This window comes from Lutra lutra, chromosome 6 (assembly GCF_902655055.1).
Source record: "Lutra lutra chromosome 6, mLutLut1.2, whole genome shotgun sequence".
NCBI lineage: Eukaryota > Metazoa > Chordata > Mammalia > Carnivora > Mustelidae > Lutra > Lutra lutra.
Window position 1 is genome coordinate 138,421,018 of NC_062283.1, and position 21,138 is coordinate 138,442,155.

Genomic DNA, 21,138 nt, shown 5'->3' on the forward strand with positions numbered 1-21,138 from the left:
AGAAGGAGCTAGAAGGGAGCTGAGAGATGAGAAATGGATGGGGGGAGGGGCTGGTCAGGCCCAAGAGCAGGATTGATGGGTGTATGGGAGGGAGAGCTGGGAGTGGATTCCGAAGCCGGTATTGGTCTTCCAGATTTCAGAGGTGGGTACTCGCTTCCTGCGATTGCCAAGGTCCACACCGCGTTCGGGGAGCAGGTTACAGAGTGGGAGAGAAACGAAGGTGAAGATCACCTCGGTGCAGAGGAAGTCAGAGAAGTGAGAGGTTCCCCCGCTTCACGGGCTGCCGACACAGGAGAAATCATCCAGGACAGCGCGGGAAAGAGAGGAAACCGGAAGAGCCGTAAAAAAGCGTGTGGTGTCGCGATCCCCGCGGCCGGAAGTGGGGAGGTGGAGCCGGAAGCCCCGCAGCGGAGGAAGGGGGACACGGCGTGAGGCGGCAGGAGGAAACATGTGACGTGGACAGTCGGGGGTGGGAGGACTTCACGGGGGATCTGTGTCCCCCCACATCCCTGCGTTGAGGTACTGTCCCCCAGTGCCTCGGGCCGTGACGTTCTCCGGAGACTGGGCCTTGACAGAGGCCGTCAGGTATGAGTGAGGTCATGAGAGCGGGCTCCGATCCGGTACGACTGGTCTCCCGTTTGGAGACACGTGCACGGAGGGAAGACAGTGTGGAGAGACCCAGAGAGGAGACAGCCATGTCCAAGCCGAGGAGCAAGTTCTGGAACACATGCCCCCTCACCGCCCTCAGAAGGAACCAATACCGCCCGCATCTTCATCCCCACTTTCCAGCCTCCCCAACTGCGAGACCACACGTTTCTGTTCGTTAAGCTGGCCCTGTTGTGATGATTGATTAAGGTAACCCCAACCAACTCATACAGGGGACCCCCAGAGCAAGCTTCTTGCTCTCGGTCCCTGGAATTCCTTCAGAAGCCATTGGGCTCCTCGCCTACTTAAAAGAATGAGCTTGAGGCAAGTAATGGATTTGCTTCTCACACTTCGACCTTTTCCTCTTTTTCCCTCCTGGCAAATAAAGGCTCGTGTGCAGCCCGGCCGCGGTCTGATAATTAAGGGGGTGGGGAGGAGACCCCAGACTGTCCCCGGTGCCTCCTAAGCCACGCCCACCCTGGGGGCCAGACGGGTAAAGGCCTGCAGCTGTCTCTGGGGAGGGTTGTGGGGGGTGCAGGGAGGGGAGGATCCGTCCATTTGGCTAATGAGCATCCTGAATACTGATGTCCAGGGAAAGGCCTCTGGTGTTTTTATTCCCATAACCTCGGCTGCCGCGCTCTTTCCCCTCCACTTTCCCCCACCCCCCACACTCCCTCGGAATCAACCACACTTTGTGTGGGTCTTTCGGCAAAGGGAATGTGGAAGGCCCAGATTCCTGGCAAAGGTTTGCCCTCTCCCCAGTCCTGACCCCTCTTCTGGTCTTCAGATCTCCTTAACGGAGGGACCCTGAGAGCTCGAAGAGCAAAAAAAAAAAAAAAAAAAAAAAGAGCACTTTCAGATCTCGGAGGGAGACTTCCTGACAGAGCCCGCTGTCATCACAGTGCCATCGCCTCGGGGTGAAAACATCTAAAATCTGTATCAGTATAGAGCCGGGAAACAGACTTCAGCCTGACATCACAGCTGAGCGTCTACTGTCTTATTTCATTGATTTTTTTAAAGATTTTATTTATTTATTTGACAGAGAGATCACAAGTAGGCAGAGAGGGCGGGGGAGGCAGGCTCCCTGCTGAGCAGAGAGCTGGATGTGGGACTGGATCCCAGGACCCTGGGATCATGACCTGAGCCGAAGGCAGAGGCTTAACCCACTGAGCCACACAGGCGCCCCTGATTGATTTTTTTTTTTTTTTTAACAGTTAACGAGGTTACCAAGGAATTACTGGAAAATTGAGAAAGGTCATTAAACTACACTCGGAAAATGTGGAGGCACAATATAAATTGTCAGTCACCTTTCCTAGCCAATGTTGACCTTTATCGTCTGTACCTCTCACTTCTCAGTGGTCGTTGAACACAGCCGAAGGTTGAATCCTGCGCTCTCTCTAGCAACCTTGACGCCACAGATGCCATCACCGGAAGGAAGGAGCCTATTTTACAGAAGAGTCAGAGAGGCTTTGTGAGTTTATCTGCTTTGATACAACATTTTGTGGGATGAGGGAGGGGATAGCTAACTAGATATAAATGCTCTGACCCAAGGGTTTTACATGTACTTATACAAACATATATACTTCCTCTCCCCCCACTCCTCTCTCACCGTCTCTCTCTCTGTCAAATAAATAATGTTTTAAATATTAAATGTTTAATATCTATATATTCCAATGTTAGTCTTTTTTTAAGATTTTATTTGTTTATTTGAGAGAGACCGAGAGCACGAGCAGGGAGAGGAGCAGAAGGAGAGGGACATCCAGACTCCCAGTGGGGAGCCCAATGTGGGACTCCATCTCAGAACCCTGAGATCATGAACTGAGCCAAAGTCAGATGCTTGACTGACTGAGCCACCCAGGCGCCCCTCCAATGGTAGCCTTTAGCCTAGAGGGGAAAAAAAGCTTCATTTGGCTTTCCCATGTCAAACTAGAATTTTACTTTCTTGTTTTCAAGTGTATCTTTTTGTCATTTTTCAAAGAGAAATACGGCCTTTTCTTTCTCATTGAAATTTCTTTCACAATAGACTGGGTTGAATATGTGAAGAAGGACTGGGTTTCACCAAAACCCGCTTGTTAAAGGCAGAGGGGGTTTGAAGCCCCAGCAGGAGCAAGGACATCTGAGTTCTAAGCAGCCGGTCACTAGCCCCACGAACTTGAGCAGGAACCTTGGGCTAAGCTTCTCTCTCAAGGACGCAGCAGATTAAATCATGTACAGAAGGGGCTTTAGGAATATTAAAAGCATTTATCTTTCTCATTTAACATTCTTCTTCTTTTTTTTTTAAATTTGATAGACCGAGATCACAAGTAGTCAGAGAGGCAGGCAGGAGGGAGAGGAGGAAGTAGGTTCCCAGCTAAGCAGAGAGCCGGATACGGGGCTCGATCCCAGGACGCTGGGATCATGACCTGAGCAGAAGGCAGAGGCTCTAACCCACTGAGCCACCCAGGTGTCCCTCTTCTTCTTCTTTTAATGTAGGCTTTATACCCAGCATGGAGCCCAACACAGGGCTTGAGCTCACGATCCTGAAATCAAGACCTGAACTGAGAACAAGACTCAGACACTTAACCGAATGAGCTACCCAGGTGCCCCTTATTTACCATTCTTTATGCCTAAATATGCCAGTACTTAAAATGATTCTTGGCATTAAAATCTAAAACAAATACTTTTCCCATCCACATATTCATTCTTTAACAAATGCTGACTGAGAGCCAGATGCTGGGGTTTGTGGGTCAGGAAACAGAGGGGCCCTGCCCTTAGGAGTTTAGGGTCTTGGGAGTTATTGCAGTGATGGCCCAAAGAGAAGGGGAGGCAGTCCTGGGGCTGAACACCTGGTTCTTGATGCTGTGCTTCGCTTTAGGGATTTTAAATCTTCTGTAATTAAATAAGGTCACGATACATGTATCAAAAGGCATCAGGTGCCTAGTGAGTGGCTAGTAATACATTTAACATGCACAATTCAAAAGATAGAGAAGAATTTGTAGCCAAAAGTCACTGTGCTGAGTTAAACAGTTTCCTCCAAAAACTTCATGTCCACCTAGAACCTATGTGTGTGACCTTATTTGGAAACAGGATCTTTGCAGATGTAATTGAGTTAAGATGAGGTCAGACTGGATTAGGGTGGTCTCTAACCGAATATAGCTGGTGTTCTTATAAGAAAAGGAAAATTTGGAAACAGACAACCAGGGAGAACATAATGTGATGATGAAAGCAACGATTGGATTGGAGTGACACACCTGCGAGCGAAGGATTGCCAGCAACCACCAGAGCTGGAAAGAGGCAAAAAAGGATTCTGCCATAGAACCTTCAGAGAGACTCCAGCACCACTGATACATTGATTTCTGGAGACCAAACGTCTGAAATCAAGGTGTGGCAGTCCATGCTCTCTCTGAACGCTCTAGGGAAGGATCCCTTCTTGCCTCCTTGCGCCTCTGATGGTGTCACCAATCTTTGGTGGTCCTTGGCTTGAAGTCATACAACCCCAGTCTCTGCCTCCACTGTCACACGGGGTTCTCCCTGTGTCCATCTCTGTGTCTTTTTTCCTCTTTTATTTTTTAATTTTTATTTATTTATTTGACAGACAGAGATCACAAGTAGGCAGAGAGGCAGGCAGAGAGAGAGGAAGGGAAGCAGGCTTCCTGCTGAGCAGAAAGCCCACAGCGGGATTCAATCCCAGGACCCTGGGATCATGACCTGAGCCGAAGGCAGAGGCTTTAACCCTCTGAGCCACCCAGGTGCCCCTTTTTCCCTCTTTTATGAGAACACCACCCTACTCCAGTATGATCTCACCTTAACTAAGTATATCAACAACAGCCCCATTTCCAAATAAGGTCACACTCTGAGGTTCTGGGGAAAGGATAAATTTGGTGGCAAAACTATTCAACCCAGTACAGATGGCAACTGTCACACGGAAGGAGAGATCCCCAAAGCAGAGTGTGTAGAGTGAGAACAAGTCTGAACACAGAGCCCTGGGAAAGTCTTTCAGGTAAGGGGAGGGTGAAGGATGTGGAACCCACACGTAGACCTGAGGAGGGGGTGCGAGGAGAAACAGGAGGTAGTAGTTTTTGGGAAACCAGAGATACGGAGGAACAGGAAAGAGTTGACCTCAGTGAAAGCAATTTCTGTGGAGTGACGAGGGCAGAAGACAAATGATAGTGGGTTAAGGAGCAAAAAGAAGACATGGAAGACCAAGAAGCAAATAACAGAAGTGTGGCTCCTGAGGGAAAGAGAAAAACAGAGCAATACTTAGAGTGCTGTGTGGGTTCACTTGGTAGTCTGAGAAGAAACATCAAGTAGAGAAGGAGAGGCGGAAGACAGAGGAAAAGGTTTCTTTGATAGAATGGAATTCTGCAGGAGACGGGGTAAGATTCCAAACAGAGGTGGAAGAATGAAGATCATACGAAGACAACATGTCCTCTCGTGAAGTGGGGGGTGGGAGGGGTGAATATGGAGACAAGTCACTGCATTGTGTGTGGGGTGGATGGTGGGCCACAGGAAGCTTCGAAAGCCCCTGCTTTTTGACCTCTGTTTTCTCTGTGATGTGGGAGGCAAGGTCAGTCATCTACAGAGAAAGGGTTGAAGTGGGAGTGAGATTTGTCAGAGAGGGAAAGATCTGGAAGAAGGGACAGGAGGGTGGGGGCGAATATCATTGTCTTGATATCAAGGTCTTCCGGTTCCAATTTTGTGTGTGTTGGTGATAACCTAGAATCTGTGCTGATAGTTTTCTTTTTGTGAAATTGTTCCTACACCCATGATGCTGTAAATGCTTACAAGGGAGGATTTCGGGGAGTCCAGTAGAGTGTGTTTCCCATGTTTCTGGCTGAGAGGTCAAGTCAAGGGAAACATGGCTCTGCTCTTCCTGCATCCCCTTCCCATAGGGCAGTCGGGACTCTCAATGCCTTGGGGATCTCAGACATCATGTGACTCACCCAGGAAATGCTAAAGGCAAGAAAAAGTGCACTTGGTCAGCTCCTTTAGGGGATAGATGAATCTTCTGTCCCTGAGCTACCAGTTTGACTTCTGAGGTTCTTTATAAAATTCACTTTATTCTAGGGGGACCTGGGTGGCTCAGTGGGTTAAAGCCTCTGCCTTCGGCTCAGGTCATGATCCCAGGGTCCTGGGATTGATCCCCATGTCTGGCTCTCTGCTCAGCAGGGAGCCTGCTTCCTCCTCTCTCTCTGCCTGCCTCTCTGCCTACTGTGATCTCTGTCTGTCAAATAAATAAAATCTTTAAAAGAAAATTCACTTTATTCTAAACTTACATGCAATTTTTTTTTTTTTTGCAATTTGCAACATGCACCGAGTTTTTATAGCTATGTTACCCACATCTTATTTGAACTCCAGCACACATCTGTAAATTCCTGGAGTTGTCCTCATTGGAAATCTGGGGGAAAAAAAAAATGAAGCTTCAGGAATTCTATTAAACAGCCCAAAGTCAAATGAGGATTGATGGCGAAACTGGGATAAAGGTCTAGCTCTTCCAACCCACATGCTTTCTTTAGATAGCCAGGGTCCTTCAACACTCCTCAGGGCTCTTGGGCAAAACAAATTGGAGTCTCAAGTTTCATCCTTTATCTTTAGTCCATGTTGCAGCCTCCTCCCCCTTCCTCTTCCCCCTCCCTTAACCCCTAACCCCTTCTCCCCTCCCCCTCTTCTTTCATCCTCTTCCCCCTTCTCCCCTCCTCCTCCCGCCTCTTCCTCACCTCTTCCTCCCTTCCCCCTCCTCAGCGACCTCCTCCCCTTCTCTCCCGCCCTCTCCTCCCCTCCCCCTCTTCCCTTTCTCACCCCCCCTCCCTTCCCTCTCCTCCACCACCCCTCCCCTCTTCCTCCCTTTCTCCTCCTCCCCTCCCCCACCACTTTCTTCCCTCCTCCTGCCCTTCTCCCATCCCCTCCTCCCCCTTCCCCTCCTCCCCCTTCCCCTCCCCATCCCTCTTCCTTTCCTTCTTTGCTTCATGGAACTGATACTTGATGAATGACCATCACCTGCTGGGCCTGTGCTGAGCTAGGGATACAGAGGTGAATATGGGAGGCTCTCCTTATGCAACAACATGCATCTCAGGAGGCCAGCAGGGGGGCAGGGGCAGAGCTCCAGGCGCTCAGGTCTGAGACCCATGAGCTTAGGGGACCAAGAGAGCGCCAGGCCGTGTAGCCAACCCAGACCCGGATGGACAGGAAAGTGTCCCACAAGAAGGCATGTCTGGACGAAGGGTAAGCTGTGGGCGTCAACAAGGGACAAGAAGAGTTTTAGACAGCTGTAGACACACACACTCAGGGGCCCACATCCTCCCGGTCAGAATCTCCCTGGTTCCCTCACCAGCCTCTTCCTCAGGCAGCTCCTCTCCCCAGTGCTGCTCCCCAGCCACCTCCCAGAGCAGGACGCCACCGGGAAGACCTGCAGCCCAGGTGCGCAGCACCCATGCGGATGTATTCAGTTCTCATGTCTCCGTGCCCCTTTGAGGAGCAACAAGAGGGCCGGGAGAGCCTCCTCCTTGACCATAGCTGAACCCATGGTGCTGGGAGAATGACCAGCAATGACCCAAAGAGGAGATGAGCTGGGCTGACGCACATTCCCTCAAAGACTGCCCCGTCTGCTCCTGGGGAGGACCTCGGCGGGCGGCTTTTTAGAGCGAGGAGTACACTCTGCAGACGCTCAGGACCGCTCACCTGCCTGGGTCACCAGCCCGCACTTGGCACTCTGTGAACGTGCCGTGCCAACTGGAAAGCGCCACCCCCCCCACCAAGAAGAGGCCATTTTTTAAAATGTATTATTGGTTTCAGAGGCACAGGTGTGTGATTCGTCAGTCTTCTAGAATACCCAGGGCTCATGACAACACATGCCCTCCCCAGGGTCCATCCCCCAGCTCCCCATCCCCCCACTCCCCAAGGAGAGCCCATTTAAATGCAACTCAGTCAACAGCAAATGGGGGTATTTGGGCAGAGTCTTCTCTACTTTGCTCATCCACTATATGGAGCTTGTACATCAAAATTACTCTCATTCTTGGTATGAAAATCGTGCAGAAATCCTGCTCATGAGTAACCGCTGATTGATAGTGAGTGGCAGGGAACAGGCAGGGCCTCCAAAACAAATTTTATTTTATTTTATTTTAAATTTTATTTATTTATTTGACAGAGATCACAAGTAGGCAGAGAGGCAGGCAGAGAGAGAGGAAGGGAAGCAGGCTCCCTGCCCTCCAAAAGAAATTTTAAAATGAGCTTCCTTTAGGGGCACCTGGGTGGCTCAGTGGGTTAAAGCCTCTGCCTTCAGCTCAGGTCATGATCTTAGGGTCCTGGGATTGAGCCCCGAATCAGGCTCTCTGCTCAGCGGGGAGCCTGCTTCTTCCTTTCTCTCTGCCTGCCTCTCTGCCTACTTGTGATCTCTGTTTGTCCAACAGATAAATAGAATCTTTTAAAAAATAAATAAAATGAGCTTCCTTTAATCTTCAGACAATCTCAAATGCAGAGGGTCCTCTCTGCTCTCTGTGCTGGTCTCCCCGTGATGCCCTGTCTCTCCTGCTGTATTGCTATGTATTTTGTCCCAAGTTGATTGCCAAGATTGCTCTGGTTGGGACAGACCTTGAGAGTGGCTGTTGTCCAAACCTAAAGCTGTTTCCAGCTGGCTCCGACCCTCCAGATGTTTCTCTACAACAGCCGAACAGAGAGACGAGACTGGCCTACACGTCATGTTGCAAAGGATCCTGACAAGACTGTGGGTCCTCTTCGAGGGCTCATGACCTCCCCAGGAGGGTCCCTGTCGAGCGAGGCAGCCCTTGGGCCAAACTGTCTATTGGCAGTAACAGTTAACGAGTGGTTACTATGTACCAGGCACAGTTGTTGGTCCCCGCATCCCTGAGGTGGAGACTGAAGCTCGGAGAACGTAAGTAACTGGTCCAGAAGGTAGCAGGCCGGGGACATAATGGCGGTCAGGCAGCAGAGGCGCCATGATTAGCCGCTGGGTCACATGGCTCTTGTCCAAGTCTTGTCTTTGTTGTTGTTGTGGCCCTTTTGAAAAAAATACTTAATGCTTGAAAGGTGTCCAAAGGCACTCAGATGCTGCATAAACATCCTCCTTGACGCGCAGGTGCTTCAAGAAGAGTGGTTCCCCCTGGAAAGGGAGCTGGGTGAGGACGGGCTCCTCTTTATCTCTGTGCCCAGCCCTCACCAGGCTGGGGCATGTGAGGTCAGGATTTAATGATGAACTTTGGGGAGTAATTAACAGAACTGTATACACTGTTTTAGAGATGAACTTCTGTGGAGTGATTGTCTTGGCCTCCCACTAGACAAGTTAGGCCCTAAATGTAGTCAAGAACAAAACTTAAAGCTGCTTCCAGGCTCCTGGGAGAAGAGACATACCAATCAACAGATGATTACAAAAAAATACTGCCCCCATGAGGTAGGCAGATCCCTGGAGTGGGGGTGATGTAACCCCATGGGGGTGGAAATGGACAAGGGAGGCTTCCCAAGGAAGTGATGTCTCAGTTGGCCAGAAAGAAGGGCGTGAGCTGTGTGAAGACAGCAGAGAGAACAGCGTGACCTGGAGTTAAGAGAAAGAGAACAAGGCACATGATGGAATTTCGAGTAGCACAGGGAGCCTGAGATCTTTAATAGGAGCGCAGGCTGGGGTCTCAGGAGGAGAGTCTTCAGAGGAGGTCAGAGGCAAAAAGGGACCAGCTCACAGAGAGCTCACACCCAGAGAAGGCATACAGCCACCTGGTGATGGCGTGCCTACCTCTCGACATAATTATTCATTGTGTCCCCTTCGCTCACTAAAGTATCCCAACTTGGATAATCAATTCCAGGGACGTCCTAGTTGTACACTCACTAAAGATATGGGCTTTATCCGCCCAGTTGCATCAGCATGAAGAGGACCCAGTTGAGAACTATCAAGATGATCAACTAAACAGATCTTGATGTGAGCAGGTATGAGGGGAACAGTAGGGGTCCAGCTGGGCCAGCAAGTGCTTGGGGTGGGGGGGGATTCTACATCTGAAATTACTTGGGGTTTTTTGGTTTTTTGTTTTTAATGCAGATTCACCCTAATTTAGGCTCTTGTAATCAGTGTGTGGGTATAGGGCAGGAAGCTTCAGGGTTAATGGGCTGTCCAGGTCTCTGGGGCTGGGACTCCAAAAGGCCATCGGCCCCTGGGGGATGGGAGAAAACATAACATAAGAGCCATAAAAAAACTCAACAGCAGCTTCCTGACCGCAATGGGGCTGCCCCTCATCCCAAATGTCTTGTACCAAGAGAAAGCAAATGAGCCAAGGGAAGAACAACAGGAAGGAGAAAGGGGACCACAACCAGGACCCTGCAGGGAACATGAGGTGTCTGGATGGGCAGGGCAGAAAGTGAAAATCCAAGAGTGTTGTCCTGACACAGGATGTCCCCTCACATGCCATTTGGTCCAGGGCCTCAGGCGTCCTGTGTAGCCTGGGGAGTGACCCCCCTCCAGCCCTCTGGCACCCCGGGTCGGGCTGTGAATAGAGTTCAGATCTCTGGATTCTCAAGGGTGCATTCAGAGGGGAGAAGAAAAGAAAGAAAGAAAAAGGAATAGTCCAGTGTAGTGCTGTTGGTCAGCGTGGGCAGGATAAAGAAGGCCAGGTGAGGGTCTCTGCCATGGGGACAGGGGTCTGTAAAGGGTTCTCTGGGAAGGACACCGCCACCGTGTGGAGCCGACCTCTTTGCCTCCCTCACTCTGGCAAGGGCTGCTTTTCTCCCCACCTGTCAACACAAGGAAGATGTTTGCTGGCCCCTTTCTTTTATGTAGTAAAACTCGTGGACCCAGATGATGTGCGTTCACTTGGGCTGTCCCTCGCACACAATGTAACCGCCTCTTATACAAGTGTTGGTTGCCAGAATTCTCAGGACCCTCTCTCGCATTCTAAAATGCGGAGCCCGAAGAGCCGGGAGGATCCCATCTGCTACATGCTCTGGGTTCTTATTGGCCAGACTTTTAATATTATTTTAGGACACTGCTGCTTGTGTTCAATTTAGGGCTCATGGGGAGCAGCCAGCCTTTCTCAGCAATATATAAACCGGAAACATTCTTCCCTCTTTCGTATCTGGGTAGTTTTGCTCTTCACTTAATTGAACTGCTTTTTGTCAAAGAGTGTTCCAAGCTTTCCCCCACTGTGTTTCTCAGAGCAGGAGTACTACCAGATGTTCCTGGCTTGGTGATCAAATGGTGTGGGAGGGAAAATGTCATCCCACGTGTCTCTTGGAGACTTGCCACGGTGTTGGCACATACAAGGTTCTGACAAGTCCTGCAGTTGTCCAGTTTAGCATTCCCCTGCTTCCCAGCTTGCTCCTGGCCTGGTATCATTCCGAACTCCCAGGAATGAAGGCTGCCCCTGTGCCGGATTGACCACTCCCCATGCCCATTTTTCTAAATCCTCCACAGGAAAATAACACTTCCCATTGTGTAGCTGATGACAAGTTTCACGGTTTTTGCTTCTTCCAGATGAAATAAATGCCTTTCATTGCCTTTGTTGTTGCTATTGTTGTTGTTGCAAATACTTTACACTATTATTATAAATTAAATCTGAATTACAGACAACCCAGAGAAGCAAAAGAACCTGAAACACCCACTCTTTAAAGAAAAACCACTGTTGACATTCCATTCTAGATTTTTCTATGTATTCATACATAATATATAGACTTAGTATTTTGTATATGAGATCATACCGTAGTGTATTTTCTGTAGGCCAATTGGCAACATCTTTCCACATCAGTAGCTACATTTCTGTGATGTTCTTTAAATGGCTACATGGGATTCTCTAAATGGCTGCCCCATAATTTCTTTAATTGATCCCCTATGGTGAGACATTCAGATCGTTTCCAACTTTTCCCAAACTGCACTCTCTGATGAACGTATTTAAATTTTTCCATGTTTTCTTATGTATTTCAGGACCGACTCCCAGAAGTTCATTTGTAATATTTGTTTTAACACAGCACTGACACCGGTATGTACGCGGAAGGTGTCCCAGTCCGGGTGACAGTTCTCCTAGCTTCCTGTGGCAGCTGCAATGAATTACCTCACCCCTGGTGGCTTAGTGCAGCAGAAACTTATCACCCCAGGTTGGGAGGCCAGAAGTCTGAAATCACAGGCTCAGCAGGGCCCCTGTCCCTCTGAAGATTCTCGAACAGAATCCATTCCCGGTCTTTTCCAGCTTCTGGGGATCAGGCTTTCTTTGGCTGCTGACTGAGTAGCTCCCAGCGCTGTTTCCATCTTCCCATGGCTTTCTCCCCTCTCTGAGAGTCTGTGTCTTCTCTTCTTTCATAAGGATGCTTGTTAACTGGATTTGGGGCCCATCCGGATAATCTAGGATCATTTCAGCTCAAGATTTTATTTATTTATTTGATAGAGAAAGAGAACATAAGCAGGGGAAGTGGAAGGCAGAGGGAGAAGCAGTTTCCCCGCTGAGCCAGGACCCCAATGTGGGACTCGATTCCAGGACCCTGAGATCATGACCTGAGCCAAAGGCAGACGCTTACCCGACTGAGTCACCCAGGCGTCCCCTCGAGATTCTTAATTACATCTGCCAAGAACCCTTATTCCAAATAAGGTCACGTCACACGTTGCAGGGGTGAAGGCAAGGGCGTATCTTCTGGGGGACCCTATTCAACCCACCATAGTGTTCTTCCAGACCACAAGGAGTGGTTTTCAAATTTCACATCTACACATGTCAGCCATGGGCTGTCTTTTCAAGTACGATCTTCTGTGGGAATGCAGTACGCAAAGGGATGAACTTGAGCTGTGTGGCTGGACCCAAGGACACTAGACGGCTGTAGGGACTCCAGGACTTGAGCCCCCGTCTCTTTAAGGAGGTCAGAGGAAAGCCCAAGTTGTACTTGCCATGGGGGGCTTAGGGAGTTGGTTTGGAAGGACTTCTCCTTACCCTCCCTTTCCAGATCGGGGCTCAGCCTACATGGGCCCTGTTTGCTTCCCCACGAGGAGAATCAGGCACCCAGACAAGGTCTGCACACAATCAGCGGGGCTCGTGCGGGAATCACAGGGAGGTCCTGATTTACGTTTTTTTAAAAAGCAAATCCTTCACACGTCTCAGCAAAAGTCCTCCAAGGACATTCCTGACTTTCAGTGGGAGGAAAAATGAGTTGCTTTATGAGTTCTTTCAGCATGTTTCTGGACTGTTGAAGGTTTCAATCTGCTGCAATGTTACAACCTTATCTAGAAACCAGGCCTGAGCATCAAACACAGGCTGTCCCTGAACTCAAGACGACCGCATTCCAGAAGTTCATTTCTAGGTGAGTTATTTGCAGCTCTGAAGGCCTTTTTCCTTATATCTGGGCTAGGGCTCCCAAGTCCTATTGATTCCTACTGTAAGCAAGAGAGAGCCCTGCCCTTGACCCTGGCCTCACAGAGCTTCCAAACTCTGAGCCTTGGGCTCTCCCAGGCTGGAAAGCAGGGTCGGAAGGAGAAGGAGAAATGTGTCCTAGGATCTCCCCGGGCTTCAGCAGCCATGGCATTGTTGGAGGAGTCACCCAGAACGAGAGGGTCAGGAGACAGGTTGTCACCCAGAGGGGAGGGGGCATGGGGATGCAGAGAGCCACAGGTGTATGGGTCCGCACAGACATAAGGCCTGCAAGGCCTGCCCGCCTGTGTTGTTGCTCTCTGGCAAGTAAGGGTTCAGAGGCTTGGAATGGCTGTTCAAGGTAGAACACACTGAGTAGGGCTGCCATCACAAGGGCCACAAACTGGGTGTCTTAACACCACGTGATTTTCTCCTCTTCCAGTTCTGAAGAGTAAGGCATGGGCAGAGGCAGGTTCTGTCTCCCGGCTTCTGGACGTTTCCTGCCGTGCTTGGCATTCGTTGGCTTGGGGAGGAGATCTCTGTCTCTGTTGTCACAGGGCCAGCTTCCCTCTCCATGTCTGTGCCTCCCTGTTTGTCTCTGGTCCCTTCTTACAAGGACAACAGTCCTATGGATGGTGTTTCACCCTAATGACCTTGTCTTCAAGGTCATTAGGTGCAAAGGTCACAGCTGCAAAGACCCTATTTCCAAATAAAATCACCTTCCCAAGACCAGGAGTTAGGACTTCAACACAACTTTTGGGGGGGACACAATTCAACCCATAACAGAGGGCATAAAACTCCATCCCACCCAAAAGAGAAATATAATCGACAATGGTTGTAAGCCACAACCATTGAGCCTGTGCTCAAATACTCCCAGTGGTGGACAGGAAGTCCATTCTATTCTCAAGACACCACAGTCAGGAGCCACCTCCTTCCTAATAGGATCCAAAACCTAGACTCTCACCTACCGAGTCAGTAGTCAGCTTATGAAGCTACATAGAATAATTCTAACCTTTGACAAAATCCTTTCCTACATACGAAGCCCTCCCAGTCACCCTCCAAATATTTTCTTAAAGCTCAATTCTCAAGCTCTTCCTAGGACATGATTTGAAGCCTCTCTTAGGATCCTAGCCACTGAACTTGGTACGGGGTCACTGGTCTAGACCCATCCTCAGACGCTTCCCTAACTGAATGCGCATGATACAGGTGTGGTCTGACAGATTCAGCCATCAATGGGTTGGTTTTCCTCCTGGGAGCTGAGTATGACACATCTGTTGAAACCTAACGTTGTGTTGAGATTTCTGGTTTGTTCTGGTTGGGTTCGGTTTATGGTTGCTTGTTTGCTTTTCGATGGCCATAGAGCTTAGCGGCCAAGCTAGACCGTTGAGGGCAATCCAGTCTGCGGTCAGCTGAAATCCCCACTTTTTCATAACCATCCTCTTAGAGCACACCTTCCGCTCATGACTGCATTGTTTCCTTTTGGACCTTCTGTACACTGATTTCATTTTATCTATTGCCCTCAGTCCTTCCATGGAACACATCTAGCTCTTGTGAATCTCAATCCATCATTCCTGCATTGGTCATCCAACCCAACTCTGGTCATCTGCCTTTTGATGGGAAAAGAAAAGAGGCAAAGACAGCCAACATTTATAATATTTATAAGACCCTATTAAGCTGGACTAGTTATTTCTAATTTTTTCATTGACGTCAACACACAGAAAAGTGCACAGACGTAAATATACAGGTCAATGAATTCTCACAAGCAAATGCCTGTGTAACCACCCATGTCAAGAAAGAGAACATTAAGCCAAGAATGTTTTAATAAGAATTTTTGCCTAAGTCCTCAGACCTATTTGGTAATTATTTTTAAAGCTGATTCTTCGATGATAAAACAGACTGAAAAGTGAAGTAATCTGCCCAGTATCCCGCAGCCAGGAAGTACAAGCAGAGAATGACCACACACAGCCCACCAAAGTGCTCTTTGCATGTGCTGACACTGCACTTGAATAGTGAGAGATATGGCCAGTGTCCAGATGAGGAAGGTAGAAGGGCATCCCAAAGGGACGCCTGGGTGACTCAGTCGGTGGCTCAGTCAGTTAAGCGTCTGCCTTTGGCTCAGGTCACAATCCCAGGGTCCTGGGATCGAGCCCTGCATCAGGCTCCCTGCTCAGCGGGAGGTCGTCTTCTTCCTCTGCCTGCCTGCAACCCCCCACCCCTCGCGTGTGTTCTCTCTGTCTCTCTCTCTGGCAAAAAAAATAAAATCTTAAGAAAAAAAAAAAAGAAGAAGAAGGGTGTCCCGAGCAGGACAAAGCAGGAGAACAAAGGCCAGCAGGGAGGAGGCATGAATGGGGGTCAGGCAGTTCAGGGATCCTAGACTGCAGGATCCTGGCAGAAGAAGAATGGTAGTAAACCAGGCCAGATTTGACTGATAGGATCACAGATCTGCACACTATTCTGTATCACTGGAAAAGCCACTGAAGCTTTTGAGAACACCACTTTAGGATAAAATAATTCATTGTAAAGAATTCTGTCCTAATAGGTTAGCAGGCTTTTCAAACTCCTACTTTAATCAGGGTTTCTGGAAGTCTTGGAAAATTGAGATTCAGCACTTCAGGTGATCTAGTATTTAAGGGTAAAAGGGGGCAGAAGGAAATGATGGGCTAAGCCCTAGGGGGCTGGCCCAAGAGGCTGCCTAAGGACCTAGAGTGGGTGGATGCAGGATCCCAGCCACCGGCCAGGAGCACCCCTGGTACAGCTGAAAATACCACACGCCGTCCAAGCCTTCAGGCAAATGAGCCAAATGGCTCTAGTAAAATCAAAGGTTAACCTCGAGCTAAGTAAGTTCAAAGTATTACTAATAGACTGACTCATTAAACAACCAAGATTTATTCTAGCATCTGTGGATAAAACCAAGGAAAATGGGCTGGAAGACTCCCACAGTGATGTGGGGCATCTGACCATTTCTCCTCGGGCTAGTGTGGAGATCAGTCATTTTCTATACTGACTAGGGAACTGCTTTCATGAAGGAAAGAAACCAATGGTACTTTCTTTGATTATCCAAAAAATAGCAGTGGTATTTTTGTTTTATTTTTAACAGTTTTACAAACTGTGGGAATAGGTAAAAACCAACCAAATGAGAAGAGGCGAAGGCTCTTTCCTCAGACCTGACAGCCACTGTCATTTGTGGCGGAGACGCGAGGGCAGAGAGAGGTGGGAAAGCTTCAGGCGAGCCCCAACGAAGGCTGCTGGTGTCGCTAAGCTGTGCGCAGCGAACCAGAAATGGTGCGTTCTATGCATTTGGTGAGGGTACATGTCTGGCTTTCACTGGTTGGTCCTAAGGTGGAAACAGGATGAAAACTAGGAAAGATGCCAGTTATTAAACAAGTCCTGGCCATGTGGGGCTTATCTTTCTGGAAGTTACTATTTAGCTTCCTGGATTGTTACTAGAGATCGCAGTTTGACTTCCTACAAGTCTGACTTTGAGCCAGCTAGTTTCCCGGGCTGTTTACTGTACATCCAGGACTGGTTTCCTTGGCAGGTTCCTACAAGTTTTGGAGCAGAGTTCCAGTTTTATAGCTAGTCTGGCCATCATCCATTTGTATATCCAGTCTCTTGAAACGAAAGAGGTGAAGAAATAAACGTTGAAAAATGGGAGTGAGCAAGGCCATCAAAGCAGAGGCGTGGGGCAGGGAAAGGCCTGCAGGACGACGGATGGGAAAGGTGTTCAAGAAGTGAGAACACAGCTTTTTAAAAGAGGAGTCAGTTGCGCATGTGACCAGAGCACAGGAGGGGAGGGGACCGGTGAGGATAACAGAGAGATGGTCTGGGTCACAAAGGGCCTTGAATACAAGAAGGAAGAGTTCATTGTTGATGCTGTCGACAGTGGGGAACCCCCAAAAAACTTGCAAACAGCCTAACAGAGGGTTCAACGTGTGATACTACACAGTAAGTCCGGAGATAAATCTAAAGCCCCAATCGAGTCATTATTATTCGCCTGCTTAAAACTATCTGGAATATTCTCTCCCCCCATCCCTTCTCTGTCTGATAAACCATCTTCATCCTAACTTCAGCATCACTTCTTCTGGAAAGCTCTCCCAAACCTTCTAAGGTTGAGTTCGTCACTCCCTCTTTGAGGACCTTGTGGTGTGTGCTTCCTAGTCTCTAAACATCTCAAGAGTAGGATTCAGTTTCCTGGATTACCCCCGTCATTAAGGCATCGTCCTGAGAGAACGATTCTCCTTTATTCATCTTGGTACGTCTGCTGATTGGCAAAGTGCCTGGAAAATTAGACATCCAAGTGCATGTGTTGTCAGGGCGGTCAGCTAGGTAGAGGCTGATCTGGCAAAATGAAGGCGCTGGAGGCAGAGGTGAGACCGGAAGTGCTGGGAGCTGTGGGAATGGTGATATTCTGGGCAGTGGCTCCTAAACCACATGGGAGGGATGGGGGAGGGGTGCTTTAAATGCAGAACCTTGGGCCACTTCTAGATCTACGGACTCAGAATCTCCAGGACTGGGACCTCGAATCTGAATTCAATGACAGATTGATTCTGACAACCCCCCCCAAGTCTGGGACTCACTGACAGAGGTAGCACCATGGATAATACTTGGATAATTGACAGAAGGCAGAGATAAAGGAGAAAAGAGAGTTGTCTAGGTCTGAGAATTGACATTCAGGAAAGGGGGACTCGCCGGCAGGAGAGGAAGTCCTGGAGAAGGCAAGTGTTCGGTTGCTTTCACACAAGTCGGGCATGCAGTGTCTACCCGAATCTGGATGGAGATGTCGCTCTGGCAGCTGGAGAGCAGACCTGATGATCAGCGGTCTGCTCCTTATGACCTTGAGAATTTAACATTTGGGTACAAAAAAATCAAGCTTCCATAATCACTCTGTCCTCTACCGTTCAGCAGAAAGAAGCAAAAATTGCATTTACTTTCTGTAATTGATTTAGGCAAGTCATTAGTAGTGCTAAGGTAGAAATAGCTAACTACATTAAATGTGCTCCTGTAGTCCCAGAGTGAATCAGTATTTGCATAGTTGCCTATTTATCACAGTTACACAAATGCCTTAAATGAAATCAAAGGAAGGGTACCCTTGTTAAAATACGAACTTTAAAAATGACCACTTTTCAACGTTAACGAACGTTACTAATTGACTCGAAAGTCTGTACAAATATATCCTGACTTCGTAAATGGATACTAGACAGGCCTCACACCCCCAAAGGGACAAAAACCGTGTATGCAAAGCACCTGACCTAATCAATTTTCAGATTAATCTGAAATTACTATTTGAATTTGGATTTTGTAAATGTCATGGATGGCTGCACTGGGGCACAGATATAAACCTGATCTACTAAATGACATAAAATAGAGAACAGAGTAGTTTCTCCCGCAAATATGAACAAGCTCTGGAACCCATCTGGGTAATTGACATGAAAATTGGATTTTCAGGCACCTGGGTGGCTCAGATGGTTAAGCTCAGATGCTGGGATCGAGCCCCGCATCGGGCTCCCCACTCAGTGGGGAGTCTGTTTCTCCCTCTGACCCTCTCTCTTCTCATGCTCTCTCTCACTCGCTCTCAAATAAATGAATAGAATCTTTAAAAAAGTTTGGATTTTACTCTCTTGAATTATCTTTTTCTAGTGGACATCTGCAATATGGTCTGTCAGTTCCCTGCTCCACTGTCCTCATCCATGCTACCACCATAGTAACTCCCTTGTTTTTTCAGGAGTCCAACCTACTGGCCAAATTTATTGTCCGTAACCTGGCATCTCCATCCCCCTGGGCTGTCAGCTCTCTCCTGCAGAGTTTCTACCCCTAGTGCTAGGAAGCTAACAGACTTGGGACCTGGCAGTAGCCACATTCCCTACTATTAGAACTTTCAACAGAGAATGAAGCCCAAAGAAGAGAATGGCAGAAATCCTGACTCACTCTACCCCTTGATTTAGTAGTTTCTGCAGCCGAACATGAATGCTCACTTCTCACAGTGTGACTGGTTCATTCTTCTTTTGACTCTCTCATCTAAGAATTCCTTTCAGCCTACTCTAGAGGAAGATGGGTTTCTCGTCCCTTGAAACCAAGAGTAATAATGCCCAATATCATACAAATGTACTGTCCAGCTCACCCTCTGAGATCCTAACTTTCCTTAGAGACAAACAGCTGGAACAGGAACCAGTGGGATGAGACAATCGTGGGTTGCGCTGGGTGTCTCCAAAAGATATGCTGAAGTCCTAACACCCACCACCTCAGCATTTGACATTCTTTGGAAATAGGTCACTGTAGATGTAATTAGTTAAGATACAGTCATATTGAAGTAAGAGAGCCCTTAATCAGATGTAGCTGGTGTTCTCATAAGAAGAGAAGACCACCCACGAAGAGGAAGGAGAAGAAGAAGGAGGAGGAGGAGAGAGGAGGAAGGAGGAGGGGGAAGGGAAGGAGGGGAGGAGGAAGAGGGGAAGGGGGAGGAAGGAAGACACACAGATACAGAGATGCTAGAGGGAGGAGCAGAACCATGGAGTTGGACTCCGGGCTCACTGGCCTGGACTCTGAATCGAGCATACTCACATCACGCCAATGTTGCATAGTAAATACTTAGCATTGCCTATCAGACTTCAGGTATAATTGGGTCTCCTGTATGGTTATTTGCTAAATCTCACAACCTTACTAGACATCAGAGTTGGTATCTTCACAGTTAGGTTTTGAACTCTGTGGAACAGAGAAGTTCCCTTCAATGAGCCCTTCAGTGGAAGGACGCGGTTATTTTCTTTTTCTCACATATCATACATGTGTATGTGCATAGTTTTCCGTGTAGAAAAAGTAAAGAGTCAAAAAAAAAAAAATCACCCCAAATTCCACCACCCCGAGCTAACCAATACTTACATTGTATTTAAAACATTCCAGGGGCGCCTGGGTGGCTCAGTGGGTTGAGCCTCTGCCTTCGGCTCGGGTCATGATCTCAAGGTCCTGGGATCAAGCCCCACATTGGGCTCTCTGCTCCACAGGGAGCCTGCTTCCTCCTCTCTCTCTCTGCCGGCCTCTCTGCCTACTTGTGATTTCTCTCTGTCAAATAAATAAATAAAATCTTTAAAAATAAATAAATAAATAAATAAATAAAACATTACAGGGACACCTGGGTGGCTCAGTCAGTTAAGCAACTGCCTTTGGCTCAGGTCATGATCCTAGGGTCCTGGGTTCAAGTCCCAGATCAGGCTCCCTGCTCATCAGGCAGCCTGCTTCTCCCTCTGCCTACTGCTCCCCCTGCTTGTGCTCTCTCTCTCTGACAAGTAAATAAATAAAATATTAAAGGAAAAAGACATTCCATACATACGTGTACCTTACAAACGTAATGTCACATGCGCACGGAATCACAGTATATATGCTTTCCTGTAATCCTGCTTTTTTGGAGTGAGTGTTTTTTTGACTGCCAACTTTACAGCCTCTCCAGAGGTCTGACTTCCATAAAATCTCCTTTACTTCCATTCCCAAGAGGCCCCCAGGACGTGGGCTACATACGCAGGTGATTAACTAGTAGTTTGTTATTTTTATGGCAAACTACAGAGGGCTGGCTTTTGGGGAGGAGGAGCCCTCACTGGAAAGTACGTGGCCAGAACCTATGCTCCAAGCCCTCGAGGAGTCTGGAATAAGGCACGTCATTTTGGAAGAAATACGTTTGTGTTGATTGGTGTTTATTAAGCTTTGTTTATTTCATCTCACTTTACCTATTTTGTTCTGGAAACTTCCTTAATAGTTGTGAAAACATGGCATAGTAAAAATGAGTATTTGGAAGAGAGCCTCAGCCAGAGTGATTCTAACAGCTGAGTGTAACATTTACTCAGCAATTCTCAGCCAGACCCACGATTAGGTGCACAAAGATTACGAAGACCAAGAAAACAAGCTCCAGTCCTCGAAGAAGCTTAAATTTATAGAGCATAAAACTGAACAGACACATCCATGAGATTACCACCCAGAAATACTACTGTTAATATTTTAGCGTCTGTCTTTTCAGATTTAATAGTTATAATAGCTAACGCTCACCGAGCACTTAGTGTGTGCCAACTTTGTTCTCAAAAGTTTTTCTCTTCACTTATGTAATCCTCCGAATTGTGTTACAATGTACTATTCTTATTTATATTGTCCCAGTGAAGACATGGAAGCAAAGAAAGATTTCAACTTGCCTGAAATGACACAACTACCAAGTGGC

General features: G+C 48.0%; 2 long non-coding RNA genes across 2 annotated transcripts; one reads left to right on the plus strand and one right to left on the minus strand.

The window, feature by feature from the left end:
- Positions 1–337: 337 nt before the first annotated feature.
- On the plus strand, positions 338–2,182 carry LOC125102887 (uncharacterized). Its single transcript, XR_007128221.1, has 3 exons — positions 338–519; positions 1,860–1,899; positions 2,002–2,182. It is a non-coding gene; the product is annotated as an uncharacterized LOC125102887 (long non-coding RNA).
- Positions 2,183–3,448: 1,266 nt separating this feature from the next.
- LOC125102886 (uncharacterized) lies at positions 3,449–7,128 on the minus strand. The gene is made up of 3 exons (XR_007128220.1): positions 6,953–7,128; positions 5,965–6,022; positions 3,449–3,513 (listed from the first exon to the last, which is right to left on the minus strand). It is a non-coding gene; the product is annotated as an uncharacterized LOC125102886 (long non-coding RNA).
- Positions 7,129–21,138: the final 14,010 nt, after the last annotated feature.